The 14,830-nt window shown below is 33.9% G+C and overlaps 1 long non-coding RNA gene across 2 annotated transcripts in view; it reads left to right on the top strand.

Annotated features, from left to right (window-relative positions):
* LOC134723167 (uncharacterized) overlaps positions 1-11,309 on the top strand; it is a 39,472-nt gene extending 28,163 nt beyond the window's left edge. The window contains exons 3-5 of one of the 2 annotated variants that reach the window (XR_010108000.1): positions 2,699-2,784; positions 6,751-6,871; positions 10,656-11,309. This is a non-coding gene — a long non-coding RNA (uncharacterized LOC134723167). The remainder of the gene's footprint in view (positions 1-2,698; positions 2,785-6,750; positions 6,872-10,655) is intronic. The other variant, XR_010108001.1, reaches the window with a different exon arrangement.
* Positions 11,310-14,830: the final 3,521 nt, after the last annotated feature.

Raw genomic sequence — 14,830 nt, 5'->3', positions numbered from 1 at the left:
ATGTTGGTGAACAGGGGTACTGGTTAGAATGTTGGCGACGTTGGCGAACAGGGGTACTGGTTAGAATGTTGGCGACGTTGGCGAACAGGGGTACTGGTTAGAATGTTGGCGACGTTGGCGAACAGGGGTACTGGTTAGAATGTTGGCGACGTTGGCGAACAGGGGTACTGGTTAGAATGTTGGCGACGTTGGCGACGTTGGCGAACAGGGGTACTGGTTAGAATGTTGGCGACGTTGGCGACGTTGGCGACGTTGGCGAACAGGGGTACTGGTTAGAATGTTGGCGACGTTGGCGACGTTGGCGATGTTGGCGAACAGGGGTACTGGTTAGAATGTTGGCGACGTTGGCGACGTTGGCGAACAGGGGTACTGGTTATAATGTTGGCGACGTTGGTGAACAGGTTAGAATGTTGGCGACGTTGGCGAAGTTGGCGAACAGGGGTACTGTTCAAAATGTTGGCGACGTTGGCGAAGTTGGCGAACAGGGTACTGTTCAGAATGTTGGCGACGTTGGCGACATTTACGAACATTTCCCCAATCCTGTACCAGCCTACTTTGATCACTATCTATTCTGGCAACTTTCGCATCATTATCTAGTGTTTACACAAAGTGCGTTCTGCCGTATTTGGCACAACTTTTTGTAATTTTGGATCCTCAATGCTCTTCAACTTTGTACTTGTTTGGTTTAATAAATATTTTGATTTCAGCGTCACTGATGAGTCTTATGTATAGCGCCACTGACGATTCATATGCAGACACATCTCGTTACTTTGGGTTGTTATGAACCTGGTATCTTTAATATGACATAAACGGTTTACAAATGATGTGCGCCTGAAACGCTTTTCTTATTGGTTCAAAATAACACTTAGACTGTTAACAAACAAAAATAATTTCTGAAATACTGATGCTTTTTTTTTTACCTCAAGAATAGATTACCTAACAGCAACTCATTTGAATTCGTTTTTGAGCATGAGAATAAAAAAATGCCTATCAGAAAATTATTTGCTAAAGATGTATATTCATTTTTTATCGATCAGGGAAGTGTTTCTCCTATTTCACAACAAAGATAGGAAGAAAGTTTTAATATAGAAATTAGTGACGAGCAATGGAAAAATATTTATTCATTAGCTTTCAAATGTACTATAGAAAGCAAACTACAAGCTTTTCAATATAAACTACTACACAGAATAGTCTCACATAATAATCTTCTTGAAAAATATAAATTTTCTTAACTAATGAATGTGCCAGTTGTAAAGAAATAGAAACCATAGAGCATAATTTTTTTGAATGTACAGAAATAAAACAATTTTGGAGAGATTTTTCAAAATGGTGGTATTCAGTTTTTGGAGTAAAACTATTGTTGAATAAAGACAGTATCATTTTTGGTGTATTGAATTCTGATAACTTAGTTTTAAATTATTGCATTCTACAGGCAAAATATTACATTAATTATGTAAAGAACACACAATTAGACAGATTGTTTATATATGTGCAAGCTTTTCTCATATTTTTGAAAAGACGTCTGGAAATATTAGAATATTTATATATATCTAAAGACAAACACGAGTCATTTGTCAACAGATGGGGGGGGGGGGGGGGGAGGATTTATGAAAGATATTTAATTAATCAATGCCTTTTTTTTAATATGGTTACAGTATAATGTATTCCAAAGTTTTCTTAAGACGTATCATATACTGAGTATTCACACCACTAACTGTGTCTACTATGTCTTATTTGCATAATGTCAATAGTATAACAATGCCATACATGTCATGTCATTCACTTATGTATTGAAAAATGTATATATGCACTGTAGTTTGAACACCAAAAAAGAACAATAAAAAAAAATAGATTACCTTAGCTGAATTTGGCAAAACTTTTAGGAATTTTTGGAACTCAATGCTCTTCAACTTCGTACTTTTATTTGCCATTTTGATATATTTTTTATTATTTGAGCGTCACTGATTAGTCTCTTGTTGACGAAACGTGCGTCTGGCGTAAATATAAAATTCGAATCCTGGTATCATTGATGAGTTTATTTAGATTCAAAGCACACAAGACAACTAATGTTAAAAAGAGAGGTGAAATGTTCCCAAAAGAGACATTCAAATGACATAGGTCGAAAAAATCTACCAAAAGAAAAACCACAGTCTACAAAACACAACATATTACTGCAAAGATGAGCAATATTTTTATAAAGGTGTAACACCACTAATTCAGGCCCGGCCAGAAAGCACATACCAGAAAGTAGTACATATTTAACACAAAATAGTTCCTACGCATGAGTGTAACTTTCAAAATATGTAGAATATGTAGGTATTTTTGGTATCAAATGAAAGCTGAAGGACTGTTGATCATTGTAGGACACTTTTGGACTTTTAATTTTGAATATTAAAAAAACTGCACCAAATTTTAAAAAGAGGGTACATTTTGTCTGTTTGTCAGATCTGAAGTACCTGTTTTGGTACATCTGAAGTTCCGGGAACCAGTTCTTTCTTATATGCCATGTAAGGTATGTTGATTTTTTCAGTACAAGACACCATAAAGTGTTGCTTTGAAATGCAATGATTGCCACTTTATTTGAACTTAAAATAAAAAAGGTGTGCCTGCTTGAAACGGAGAAATTTAACATAGAAAGCAATGGGACCATGAATTAGTGGTGTACTTCCTAAATATCTTTCCAATTTATTTATTGCAGAGGTGACCTAATAGAAAAAAGTATAGATTCGCGTACTATATACCCGTAAAGTGTTATCTCTCAACTATACCGTAAGAAATTGTCAGGTATGTAGAAAAAATAGAATGGTGCTAATATTAAGGTCCACTGATTTCCAATAATAAAAATGATTTAAATAAAAATCTGAAGAGTAAATCTGTTAAAAATTTGGTCAGAGTTTAATATAAACCGATATATTTGATAAAATTTAGTTTCTTACATTTAGAATGTTAGCTTATTTGTTCTCATATAAATGTTTCTAAACAGACAAAATTATATGGCCAGTTATTTCATAACTCTTATTTAAGTTTGATACCTGAATTTCTCAATTAACATCTTATTTGAAAAAAAAGCCAGTATTCGATACGAACAATACTAACATTGTGATTCTCTTGTGACATGTATGATAGCAGTTATTCTGTGAACGTTACCATTGAATCCAATGGAGAGCAAACATTATTGTTTTTTCTATGGTCGGGTTGTTGTCTCATTGGCACATTTCCATTCTCAATTTTATTACCTTATCATAATATGTAGCCAATCATAGGTCGACAGACAATCATGTGATCAGAAGACAAATAGGTAGAACAATGAGTGAGAAGATGATATGGATCTCTGGTCCAGTATGTACCAATTGTCTTCTGATTTTAGAATGAGGAACAGAATGTCATAGGAAAAATTTTCTATGGTCGGGTTGTTGTCTCATTGGCACATTTCCATTCTCAATTTTATTACCTTATCATAATATGTAGCCAATCATAGGTCGACAGACAATCATGTGATCAGAAGACAAATAGGTAGAACAATGAGTGAGAAGATGATATGGATCTCTGGTCCAGTATGTACCAATTGTCTTCTGATTTTAGAATGAGGAACAGAATGTCATAGGAAAAAAAGTCACATCGGGCATGTGTCACCATGGTCACGTTCTCTTGAACGGAAACTACAATATGTCAATATATACCTGGCACAGTTGTGACAGAATTAGCATGTCTAGGAAAGGTTGGGAATAAAAAGATACTGTCACAATAGACGGATTCCAGAAAACGACCAAATAACATGTGAACGGGTTAACTAGATCATGGAACAGATTGGGGTTAAGAGTTGAGTCACTATTTCTAATATACTTGGTAGAAGTAGAACGAGTTGCGGAGGGTATAATGTTTTTGACCCGTCCGTCCGTCAGTCCGTCCGTCCGTCTGTCAGTCCTATTTCTTGTCATCGCAACTCCTCTTAAAAGAGGGACGAAAGATACTTAAACCACACAACAGAATTTCACAAAACCTTTTCAGATAATAAGGACATATTATGTAGTTGTGCATATCGACGGAAAATTGCGATTCAATTTTTTTTCTAGGAGTTACGCCCCTTTGAACTTATTTACTTTAATGTACTACCGCAACAGTTTGTCATCGCAACTCCTCTCAAACCACACAACAGAATTTCACGAAACCTTTTCAGATAATAAGGACATACTATGTTGTTGTGCATATCGACGGGAAATTGCGATTCAATTTTTTTTCTAGGAGTTACTTCCCTTTGAACTTATTTACTTAAATGTACTACTGCAACAGTTTGTCATCGCAACTCCTCTCAAACCACAGAACAGAATTTCACGAAACCTTTTCAGATAATAAGGACATACTATGTAGTTGTGCATATCGACGGGAAATTGCGATTTAATTTTTTTTTCTAGGAGTTACGCCCCTTTGAACTTATTTACTTTAATGTACTGCTGCAACAGTTTGTCATTTCAACTCCTCTGAAACCACACAACAGAATTTCATGAAATTTTGTAGATAATAAGGACATACTATTTAGATGTGCATATTGGCAGGAAATTAATTATTCTTATACAATTTTTTTCCTTACACTTATTTAATTTCTCCAATGACAATGTGGGGACGTGGGGTATGTGTAATTATCAAAAATATTGCTAATTCAGATGTACATATGTACCTTAATTTTAATTTAACAGCTCTAAAGAGTCAAACAAATTTTAAAGCTTATAAGAATGGATATTAAATATATTCTGCAAATGAGCTACATTAATGTACAGGGAAAGTTTGGATTATCGCCCTTTGGACATGTATAAAGTAAATTCACAAAAATACTGAACTCCGAGTAAAATTCAAAACGGAAAGTCCCTAATCAAATGACAAAAATCAAAAGCTCAAACACATCAAACGAATGGAAAACATAATCCTGACTTGGTACAGGCATTTTCTTATGTAAAAAATGGTAGATTAAACCTGGGTTGTTAGCTAGTTAAACCTCTAACTGTTATGACCATGTTCACATGTACCATGTGATTGAGGATGTGGAAATGTTTATCAATGTACAGCTTAGTAAACTAAACCCTCTGGACTGTGTGAAAATATTATTCTTATTTAATTTAACTTATTCTTTACAGTAAAATTGGTACCGCTTATTTCATTATGAGTCTTCCTCGTAAATAACACACAACATGACTACAAACAAACCAATATATCGTCATACAAATGTACATGACTATCATAAATTACTACTTTTCTACCTCTACATGCATAGATTACCTTAGCTGTATTAGGCACCACTTTCAGGAATTTTGGATATCAATGCGCTTCAACTTAATTTGATTTTTTTTTAGACCTTTTTGGATTTGAGCGTCACTGATGAGTCTTTTGTAGACGAAATGCGCGTCTGGCGTATATATACAATTTAGTCCTTGTATCTATGATGAGTTTATTTACATAACATCGTAACATGAGTATATTGTAAGTGACGAGTTGGTGTAATGATGTTCATTTAGCTCGAAAGAGATCGAGTATTCAAAGGCCAAAACGCAAATTGAGATGACCTTCTAAAGAACAAAAAGTACATTGCGTTGGAAAATTACGACTGCTGACGAGGTGTGCAATACAATAAAATACGGGGAAAAACTTCTTGAAAGGGCACATAATACTTGCCTGTATGTTTTGACCGTAAAATTAATAATAAACGTATGGCTGTCGATTTAGAGCTTTGACTGTTTGTTTGACTCATCAGTTCGTCCTGTACGCATATGTATACACCAGAAATATGGGTATTTGAAAGAAAAGATAGCTTGAAAATAACACACCTTCAAGTTTGTAAACTCGTTTTGAAATTTAAAAAAAAAAACAGTTCACAAATCTATATGATGTATGGAGAAGTTCAAGGATTCCTGTCGGAAACCATCATTGTTAAAAGTAAAATAATGTGGTTTTATTAGTACTTTATTTAACAACAAACTATCAGCTGAGGGGTGTTTAACATTAATGCAGAAATCAAATTTCCCCGCAAAATTCAAATTAAATAGAATAAAAAGGAAAGATGTATTAAAGAGACAAAAATTTGACCAAAAGAGCCAAAAACAGCCCTTAAAGGCCACTATAATTAATCTCTATCATCAAATTAAATAAAACATTCAGTTTATGACGTCTTTACACTAAATCTATAGGATGTTGGATGTGTACGGATTGATAGTTTAGTCTTAGATACATGATTATTTTATAAGTTGTTAGTGGCTTTACACAAGCTTTCAGATAACTACAGGTACTCTCAGATCTGTTCGTAGTGACTTTTTGTTGTCGTGATGTATAAGTACCCGTCCACGTCCACTTGTATTTTTGTCCATCTGATGAGTTAAGCCTTTTTCAACTGATTTTTATTGTTCGTTCTTATGTTGTACTGTTATACCAATGTCCCAGGTTAGGGGAGGGTTGGGATCCCGCTAACATGTTTAACCCCGCAACATTATTCATATGTGTGCCTGTCCCAAGTCAGGAGCCTGTAATTCAGTGGTTGTCGTTTGTTTATGCGTTACATATTGTTTTTCGTTCATTTTTTTTCATACAAATAAGGCCGTTAGTTTTCTCGTTTGAATTATTTTTATAGCTGACTATGCGGTATGGGCTTTGCTCATTGTGAAAGGCCGTATGATGACCTTTAGTTGTTAAATGTCTGTCATTTTGGTCTCTTGTGGATAATTGTCTCATTGGCAATCATACCACATCTTATTTTTTATATATCAGGTTCCTGACTAGGACAAGTACAAACAAATGTAGCGGGTTTAAATATTTTATAGGCGCCAACCTTCACCCGAACTTTCAACAATAGTGTAATAATGAATGTTTTGAATGCTGCTACATTCATGTAAGTACAATGTATCATGATTTTAGAGGAATAACATCTGTGTCATACTTAGAAAAAAAACCTAATCATAGATACCAGGTTAGACATTTTGTTTTTTCGGCAACTAAAGACTAATCAGTGACGCTCGAAAAAAAGAAGTTAAAAAGACCAAATAAAGTATCATGAATGTTAAAAAGAGCGTTGAGGACAAAAAATTCCTAAAATCTTTGCTAAATACATATAAGGTAATCTATTGCTGAGGTAGAAAAGCTTTTTCGTTAGTTTTTCGAAAATTAAAAGTTTTTTTTGTAAAAGTAAAAGATGCAAGATAATAGTATCCAAAATACGAAAATAACATCTGCTCACGTATGTGTAATACTTAGCTACAGCTACAAGATATCCCAAATAAAGAAATAACAGATGTCACTTATTCGAATATAGCTCAAAGCGCTCTAATCAAGCTTTCTTGATAATTCTATACGATTGAAACGTTCGAATTAACAATTACTCTACTTCAAAGTTAATAAGTGACGATAAGATTCGTTTGTTGTTTTGTGAATGTTTGTTGTCTTTTCTCGACTTGCCTTTTGTTTAATCTATGACTTGCCAATAGCAATAGTTATACCGTTAGTTCTTATTTTTGTTCTTTTATATAAATATATATATATATATATAACTCGTCTAAACATCAACCCAACAATGTTAGATCTGTAAATTTGCTTTCGCAAATTTTTGGTTCTTCCCCGCCGGGATTCGAACCCATGCTACTGTGATATCGTGACACCAAATCGCCTGCACTGCAGCCGTCCCGCTAGACCACACGACCACCTGGGCTCTCAAAAAAAGAGCTTTCGGTGGCCATATGTTACCTTTCCACGTCAGTTTTAATCTAGCGGCGTACTACAGTACATGATATATAAGGCATGAAGATGTTATTGTTACAGATCAGCTAAATTATCTATAGTAAAGGATCCTACAAATTAATGTAATATACAGTCACAGAAAATAATTATATTCATAAGTACGTCTGAGTCAGTGACAACTCTACAACAGATGTATCCATCGGATCGCCTATATATATATATACGTAGAATTATGTATAAAAGAGAGCGACGAATGATGCCAAAAGGACACTCAAACTCGTAATTCGAAAATAAACTGAAAACGCCATGGCTTAAAAAGGAAAATACCAACAGATTAACAATAGTATACGAAACGTAAAATATAAAACTAAAGACCTTACGACACGAACGTTCCCGGTAAACAAAATATTCAACATACCAAACAGATCTTACCAAAACCAAAATGGCGGCCGTCCTTCCTAAATTTCCATTGTCACGTATGAAAATATTTAAACGCTCACCAAACGCCTTCGGGCACCGAGATGACCGTGGGAGAGCTGTAAAGCAGGTCAAGGTTGTTAAACGCTTACATCATTAACGAACCCCACCAAAAACTAGGGGTTCTCTCATTTGATCTGGAAGGTTAAGCAGATCCTGCTCCACATGTCGTGTTGCTTATGTTAATATTAAACCGATAAGACGTCTTACTCAGTAGTCCACATTCGGGGGAAAGAGGGGAGAGGGAGAGAGAACGGGATTTAGTTTTTAGTTACGACATTTGGAACATATCCGCTATCATCTGTGTAAATCATGTAATCTCCTAAATTTCCAAATGCTTAGTCGACTTTCGAAATGTTTGAGTATGCTTAATTTTGATGAAAAGTGTTTTTCTGGGGCAAATATTATATATTTCGATTCCAATATATTAAGATTCTATCGAAACAATAAATATGGTAGTTGACCTTGTATACTTGATGCCATAAACAAAGAAATGTTTAAGGAAAAGTACTATTTATTATTGACTATTTCCTTCATGAAAATCCAAAACTTGAAAAAAGAGCTATGGTGCACCTAATAGTGAAAAAAAAAGTAAAATCACAAAAGTAATGAACTCCGAGGAAAATTCAAAACGGAAAGTCCCTAATCAAATGGCAAAATCTAAAGCTCATACACATCAAACGAATGTATAACAACTGTTATGTTCCTGATTGGTACAGTATTTTATTATGTAGAAAATGGTGGTTTAAACCTGGTTTTAAAAGTTTTAGTTTCCAACCTTTTCATAGACCAGCCTAGTTAATAAGGCGACATGAAACCCTCCGATAAATTGGATTTAAATCAAAATGTATTTAAGCAAATGAAGCACAATACTTTATTAATGTTTTATTGTTTGCCCGCCTGTTGGATTGACAGCCGAAAAAACTGGAAATATCTAGCGAATACTAATATATCTCAGATTATTCCAGAACAAGAAGTTATCATGGAAGTATATAATACTTCCCTGGTTATATATAAATTACTAATCTGTTATGTTGACATAATTAATCAAGCCTGAATATAAACCTGTTTCATGAATAACGTCGATGACATTAATCTTATAAATACTATTCCTTCGAGAAAGTTGTTTCTAGCAATTACATGTTTCACCACAGTCAGTTACTAGTAGTAAACTGATTATTGTCAGGCTAAATTATGACACAATTTACTCCGTGGTTATGTTCCGGACCATATGAGTATTTGGACCATACGCGTATGGTCGTGACCATATGCCGGTATACTCATATGGTCGGACCATATGAGTATGATGCTCGTTTGTTTATTAACAGGCTGGACCATATGAGTATTTGGACCATATAGGTATTTGTTTTTCAATAACATATTTTAGAGCACTTTAAAAAAAAACCAATGATTTCTACATGCAAATGTATTATTTTCAATTCAAATAGGAGCCTATGGCCTGTGTTAGTCTTGCATTATTTTAATTTTAGATTCTTGTGTACAATTTGGAAATTAGTATGTACTGAAGTGCAAATTCATATCACCAGACAACTTAGAAAATAAAACTAGGGTCCTTGTCGGTTATGTCATTCATTTTTTAACAACAAAAACACGTTTTAAAAATTCTGAATATTTCACTGCTAAATAAATGCTAATTAAATAAAGTTTCAAAAGTAAGCAAATTATTAGACTCTTTATCCTTTCGACTTTTATGTCAGTTTATAGTAAAACAATTGATTTATTGTGTAACATTTCATTAAGATATTTTTGGAAGCTATCCTCCCAGGTCGACATTTTGCCATTCACTCGTAATAACATATCGAAAATTGAAAAAAAAAGTTTTTACTGTAGTTTTGACTAGTGATGAAATTTACTACCTCAGGCATAGATTATCTTAGCTGTATTTGGCAAAACTTTTAGGAATTTTGGTCCTCAATGCTCTTCGTACTTTATTTGACCTTTTGAACATTTTTTGGATTCGATTGGATTGGATCACTGATGAGTCTTTTGTAGACGAAAGTCGCGGCTGGCGTATACTAAATTTAGTCCTGGTATCTATGATGAGTTTAATTACTGTGTTAAACTGCTTATTTCATTTTGTTAATCTTGTTATTATTAATTTTTTTATAGATCTATAATACAATTACCTTTGGTAGTGCCTTTTTAATGACGTGACAAATAGAAGTAAACCTGTTAATTACCCCGACCATACGCGTATGATCGGACCATATGAGTATATACCCATATGGTCATGACCATACGCGTATGGTCCAAATACTCATATGGTCCGGAACAGTTATATTACTTGCAATGATATTATTTGCTCCGTATGGAAGGTCTTGCTATGACTACGAGATGAAGAACAGTAATTAAAATGATGTTCCATTGATTTTAGTATGAATGCTGTTCGTGTGGTGTCTTTGTGTCATAGATGAATGTCCATATCCTTTCTTTTCTATTTACAGAGAAATTTTGATTGACCAATTTGAGTCTAAAAGAGGGGCGAAAGATAAAAAAAGGGACGAAAGATAACAGAGAGGCGAAAGATAACCGGGGGACGGAAGATAACAGAGGGACATTCAAATATATCAATTTGTTTCTCTGACGTAGTCAAAAGACTAAAGGTGAAAAAACATGTATGTGACTATCTACCAAAGGTTAGGCCTGTAAACCAATGTTTTGTCATTTTATGGTCATTTTTATAAATTTCCAGTTACAAATCTTTATAACTATTTTGATCTGAGCGTTACTGATGAGTCTTATGTAGACGAAACGCGTGTCTGGCGTATTAAATTATAATCTAGGTACCTTTGATAACTATTGTTGCTGTCTGTCATAATGTTTATTAACTGTTTTTTTTATGAAACTGTAAGCTTCTATTTTAAATTTGTTTGACATTTTATAATACCAAGGCCTTTTAAAGCTTATTACTTTGACAAAGGATTAGTTTTGCGCAGTGTTGAAGGTCGTATTTCTATGTTTTGACTTGATTGTTATAAAAGTTTCAATGTATTATAAGCTGTTTCAAAATTTTGATTTACATCAAATTATTATTAAGTTTTTGCAAAATTCTATATCCTTCAATGACATTGTAATTTGGACTATATGGTTGGAGTGAACCTCGGGACAACCTTGCTCAAAGGTATATTTGTAATAAGTGCAATGCATGCACGACTTTAAAAGACTTTAGGTGATATAAAATGAACACGATATATATTTCACAAACTTATTACTCATAAACAAATTATACTTACTGAACTATGTACTGTAACAAAAAGTTGTATAAAATGAAAATAAGGAGATGTGGTATGATAGCCAATGAAACAAAAATCCACCTGATTTTAAATAATGGAAGTAATTATAAACAGGCGACATTTTAGCCTTCAACAATGGGAGAAACCAATACCGTTTAAATGGATAACAAGGTCCCTACATACAATTGTAAAACAAATTAAAGAGAAAGCTGGTGGCATAATTTATAACAAAAAAGTTTTACGAAAAACAAATATAACAGACAAAAATAAGGGAAAACCACTGACCTATAGACCCCTGACTTGGGACAGGCACATGAAGGATGTGACGGGTCTCTGGGTCGAAGCATGTTTGTGAGCGTTCAGCTCTACCCTAACCTGGAACAATGGCGTAACAATACAGCAGAAGAACAAACTATACAAATCAGTAGTAATTGGTTTTACTCAAAAGAGGTAAAAAAATTAATCAACTAACATGAACCAAAAGACACCAAGCACCCAAATAAGAGTACTCCTAGTTATTGAAATTTCGTTCAAATCACGTATAACGTATATAGGGACGAAAGATACCAGAGAGTCATTCAAACTCATAGATCGAAAACAAGCTGACGACGCCATGGCTAAAACATACTAACAGACAAATAATAGTATACAAGACACAACATAAAAAACGAAAGACTAAGCAACACGAACCCCACCAAAAACTAGGGGTGATCTCAGGTACTCCGGAAGGGTTAGCAGAGCAGAATCGGAGAGCAGAATCGATTCTGCTCCACATGTGGCACCCGTCGTGTTGCTCATGTTATTACACAACCGGTAAATAGTCTTACGTTGTAGGTCATATGCGTGAAAAGGGAAGGGGGTTGTAAATACGGCATAAGAACATGTCCGATATCATCTGCGAAACAGTATTCCGTAACGATCAACCAACTCCATAAAAATATACCCAGTAATGTAAAATATAAGTTTTATTCAAATGAAAGTTGTATTTTTGTTCATGTCCATAAGCATGTAGTTAGTTACATTTAGAGTTCAACCCTATAATCCGATTGATTACTTTTCATCACAAATTCATTTTTTCGCGGGACAGATGTTCAATATTTTTTCTCGATCGTTTGTATTCAAAATACAAAAACCGTTTGCAGGATATAGGGATAGGAGGATAAAGATGTTTTATAAGATTCATTCAATTAAGTTTTAAGTCTTAAGGGCATTCGTGTGTTTCAATATATAGATATAAGCTTTGATTTGATAAAAGAACAAAATACTCTGAATTAAATAGTTTGTAGTCTTCCCTGGACAAGAAGGATCTTTGCTTCGTTCACTCGGTCGATCTGGTGGTATACCATCGTATATGTGTTCCTCCTAACAAAAGTTACTGTATTGTAAAGGCCCTTGGGCTGATATTGATGTCTCGGGATGATACGACATATGATACGGATTTTGCAATGTATTATTCTCTATGTAATATGTATCTCAGGTAATCTTACAAGATGCGATAATTTTCTTTTTATCGACATTTTGAAGAGATCTATCATTCAGTTTTATTATGCAAGTTAAATCGGATAGGTTCACTAAGTTGAATGATTCGTTTTGAAATACGAGATTACTAGTAAATGATCACTTTCAAACAGTTAATGTGTGTTGCTTAAAAGTAGGAAATGCAGTGATTTGTTTTACTGTAGTCCAAAGTTCAAAAATAAGAATACCTTACACGCTAATAAACAGTAAAGTTGGCAAAAGAGGTCGCCCTGTAGATATATAAACATCTAATGCACACACAAACAAAATGGCCAGTCTTTATACATCTATTATAACAAAACTATTAATGTACTTAAGTATGCAGTACAAGACGAGGTGTCATTGAAGGCCTAAGAAGACCAGAAACCAAAGTGAAATAATCGGGAAGTCCGTGTGTAGTACGGATTTCGTACGTTTTAATTAGTATAAAAAAGAAGATGTGGTATGATTGTCAATGAGATAACTCTCCACAAGAGACTTAAATGACACAGAAATAGGACAGTTATTCGACTTAGAAGGAGTATCATCTATTAACTTGTCCATTATAATCAGTTTCTATTCTTTATCACCATAAACTATTACCTTCAAAACTGACTTAATATATACATTATTATGTATACAGAGTATTTATTACATGCATATTATTCAAGATTACTTTTAAGATTGTAGTTAAATATGCGGAAATAAAGTGTAGGCGTGTAAAGAGGTTGTAAATCTTAAATATTTTTTATGAATGAAAACACGATTATGATTTATTTGTAAACATGTATTCCGGCATGTCTTGCAATTTCATTTGCTGTGAGACAGCATTTAATTATTTGATAACGGTGACTGGAAGATAACAAATCAATGCGTAAAACTTTTATTATCATTTTGCTTCAACCTCAAACAGTGATATTTCATTCATGAAAAGAAGACTTTGAATACTGTGTTAGCATGATACCACGTGTTTAACAACTCCAGTTGTTAATTTCTGTGTCATTTGGTCTCTTGTGGAGAGTTGTCTCATTGGCAATCATACCTTCTTTTTTTTTTATTTGACTGAAGATGATAAATTGTATTCTTTAAAACTGAAATGGTCAAATTAATTGATTTTAAAAGGGGCATCTAGATTCGCAAATACTGAGAATCCTCCGAACACATAGAACTCAGATGTATATACATAAAATATCATAATGTATTATTAATTAAATCTTACTGCATTATTTTGATTTTCCAAGTACATATATATTAGTCTCTCATTGTTCTATAATTAACTCCCCGTATGTAACGAAATTAAGACTATAAATGGATGTGTTGGTGTGCTTTTCTATATCAACCTTCATCATGTACGCACAAAACAAAAACAAATAAAAACGATAGTCAAGGATGTTTATATTATTAAAGAGATATCTGACCGAAAGTGTTTTAAACAGATTTGCTAAAACCATCCATTGTCAACTCAACGGAATTAGAACCCTATAGTCCTAAATTGTTGATAACTTCTAACGTAGTCAACGGACTATTTGAGAGATGCATTTTATAATAACATCAAAGGTACCAATTTTTCTGCACCAGATGCGCATTTCGACAATACATGTCTCTTCAGTGATGCTCGTGGCCAAAATATGTAACATCCAGAGCTTATATAAAAGAGGAAGAGCTATAATCCAAAAGTTCAAAAAGTATAACCAAATCCGTGAAAGGAGCTTTGGATGAGGGAGATGCATTTCTTATAAATGATGTTTCAGGCGAAGTACTGACTACTGATGTGATGATTCACTCGGAGACAAATAGTTCAACAGTAGCGATGTCGACCCAGTGCTAGAAAATGTCTATGAAACTTCACAAATTTGGTGCGTCGAAGCACTTGTTTACAGTTGCCTTCA

The sequence above is a fragment of the Mytilus trossulus genome, chromosome 6, assembly GCF_036588685.1.
Source record: "Mytilus trossulus isolate FHL-02 chromosome 6, PNRI_Mtr1.1.1.hap1, whole genome shotgun sequence".
Taxonomy (NCBI): domain Eukaryota; kingdom Metazoa; phylum Mollusca; class Bivalvia; order Mytilida; family Mytilidae; genus Mytilus; species Mytilus trossulus.
This window is presented reverse-complemented; position numbering and strand designations above follow the sequence as displayed.